Raw genomic sequence first — 3,242 nt, forward strand, 5'->3', positions numbered from 1 at the left:
TTCCAGTTTCCCCTCACAGCTCCTCCCCAAATTCCTCTTCCCCTTATCCTTTAGAGAGGGGAGGGCCCCTGGGTATGACCCCACCTTTGCACTTCAAATCAATTCAGGACTAGGAACATTCTTTCCCACTGAGGCCCAACAACCTGTTCCAGTCAGATGTAAGGGATCCACAGGCAGGTAACAGCTTCAGGGACAGTGCCCACTCCATTTGTTGAGAACCTGCATGAAGACCAAGCTGCACATCTGTTGCATATGGGTGGTGGTGGGGTGGAGATCTAGGTCCAGCCTATGTATACTCTTTGGTTGGTGATTTAGTCTCTGGGAGCCCCCAAAGGTCCAGGTTAATTGACTATTAGTCTTCCTGTGGAGCACCTGTCTTCTTCAGTTTCCTCAATCCTTCCCCCAACTCTTCCACAGGACTCTCTGAGCTCCATCTAATGTTTGCCTGTGGGTCTTTGAATCTATTTCCATTGGCTGGTGGGTAGAAAAATCTCAGAGTGTAGTTATGCTAGGCTCCTGACTGTAAGCATAGCAGAATATCATTAAATAATGTCAAGAATTGGTTCTTGCTCATGGGATGGGTCTCGATTTGGGCCAGGTGTTGATTGGCTGTTCCTTCTATCTTTGTCTTGTAGGCAGAACAAATTTGGTCCTTATCCCTCCCTCTGGGAGTCCTGCCTGCCTATAGGCAGTGGCCACTTCAGGTGCCATGTCCCCTACTGCTAGGAGTATCAGCTAGAGTCACCCCCATAGGTTCACTGACCCCTTCCCTGTCCCAGATCTCTGGAAAGTTCTAAAGATGCTCCCCCATTCCCTAACACTGCCAGCCACAGATTTCAATTCTGTCTCCCCCACTTTCCTCACACTCGATCCCCCTGCCATATTCACCTCCCCATCCCCATCCTCTCTCTATAACAGTCCCTTCTTTCATCTACCTCTGAAATGTACTTTTATTTCTCCTTCTGAGAAATATCCAAGCATCCCTCCTTGGGCCCTCCTTATTATTTGGCTTCTTTGTGTCTGTGTATTATATCATGGTTGTCCTGTAGTCTATGGCTAATATCCACTTATAAGTGAGCATATAACATGCATGTACTTTGGGGTCTGGGTTACTTCACTTAGGATGATAGTTTCTAGTTCCATTTATTTGCCTGAAAAATTCATGATGTGCTTGTTTTTAATAGCTGAGTTGTATTCCATTGTGTAAATGAACCACATTTTCTTTACCCATTCTTCAGTTGAGGGACATCTGGGTTGTTTCTAGTTTCTGGATATTATAAATGAAGCTACAATGAACATAGTTGAGAAAGTGTCCTTGTGGGATGGTAGAACATCTTTTGCATATATGCTCAGAACCGGCTTAGCTAGTTCTTGATGTAGAAATATTCCTAATTTTCTGAGAAACCACCAAATTTATTTCCAGAGTGGTTGTACAAGTTTGCAATCTCACTAGCAATAGAGAAGACATGTTCCCCTTGCTCCAAGTCCTAGCCAAAATGTACAGAATATACATGATAAACCTACAGGCACACAGAAGTTAAACGAGAAATACAAACCAAACCAGGGTGCTGGAATCACACATAGAAAGGGACAAAATAGTCATAGGAGGCAGAGGGAAAGAAGGAAGTGGTTAGGAGAAGGGAGAGGGAAGGGAATGGGGTCCGGTATAGGGAGATAAAAGAGAGACAGTGAGAGGGCCAGGAGAATGAATGAAAGAAAGTCTTCAGCTGTCAGGGGTTGAGGGGTGGGAAAAATTATTAGGAAGTCCTAGAGATCTGAGATGGGTGATGCTCCCAGGAGCCAATGTGGTGACCTTAACCTAGCTCCTTAACAGTGGGGACACTGAACCTGAAGAGGCCCCTTCTGCAGCCAGGCAAGACCTCTATTGAAGGGATAAAGGCATCAACTCACCCACAAAACTTTCCTCCCAAAATTTGTCTTATCTAAAAGAAATGCAGGAACAATGGCACAAAGACAGAGGGAATGGCCAACCAGTAACTGGCCCAAGTTGAAATCCTTAAGGATTTTAAAAAATGACTATTGATAGGTCATTAGGTTTGTTTTTCCTTCAGAAAGTATACATGACCTTGGGTTTGATGGCTCAGTGTGGAAAAAAAGAAGCCCTGATGAAAGTTTTGGGTAAGACCTGTCTCCTATAATCTCCATTGGTAAAGTTACTCAAGCCTGTCACTGGGAGATAGATGTAGCTGATTACTATCGCACCGGTATCTTATGGCTCAGTGATAAATTACAGAAGCAGTTTTTCTAGGATTCTCATAACATTTCAGCTCCAGTAAAGGTGACTGTTAATACAACATTCTATAGTAGCTTGTGATTCAGTTTTCCCGAGGCTGTGTTACACACCACCTGAATCTTTTAGTAGTTTTAAATAGGTCTAGACAGCACATCAGTTTGGAAATCATAAGCTACAAAGCGAAACTGTTGCTGTCATCTATTACTGCCAATACTGAGTAAGGATATTAGATAGATGCATAAGGATCCTCTAATAGCAAGTATATCCTGACTTCAACACTGATACAATCAATGGATTTTAATTTAATCTACGTTTAGAGATATTTTGTTTGTTTGTTTGCTGACATATTATAAAGTTGCAATATGAAAGTTTAATAAAACTATTTGACCTCTGGTGGAATATTATCCAGAACCTCTAAATACAAAATTACTTGCCACTTTGGACCGGAGAGCATATATTCTGTATGTTGTAACTGGAGTGAATCTTATTAATGAGAGCATGGGTTCTATTACATAGTATAATTTGATTTGGGTCAGATATTGTATTCCTGATGATATCATGCATCCTTTCAGAAATCAGCACTCGTCCAATAATTCTGTTTTAGCATTACATTCCACCCCTCTGTCAGACTAGAAACATCTAGGTTTCAGATGTTAAGCTTTAAGACTGTTGGTCGTGTTGCATAGCTAAATGTGAGAACTGAAAAGAATGGAAGTAGCAAAAGATTTTGGAACACTCAATAACCAAGTCGTAATTCAAAATCAAATTCATAACGAACACGTAGGCATTTCTGTGGTGCTTCCTGTGCTGCAGCCCGTAACTCCAATTCAGCCTTGGTTCTCAACACTCAATACTCATACTTTGCATTGTGTGTTCTGTCCTGCCATACAATGCCTATAACACTCATGAACTCAGCTCAGACTTGAGCTTTAGATTATTGTATATATATATATATATATATATATATATATATATATATATATATATA

The sequence above is a fragment of the Mus pahari genome, chromosome 1, assembly GCF_900095145.1.
Source record: "Mus pahari chromosome 1, PAHARI_EIJ_v1.1, whole genome shotgun sequence".
NCBI classification, from domain to species: Eukaryota; Metazoa; Chordata; class Mammalia; order Rodentia; family Muridae; genus Mus; species Mus pahari.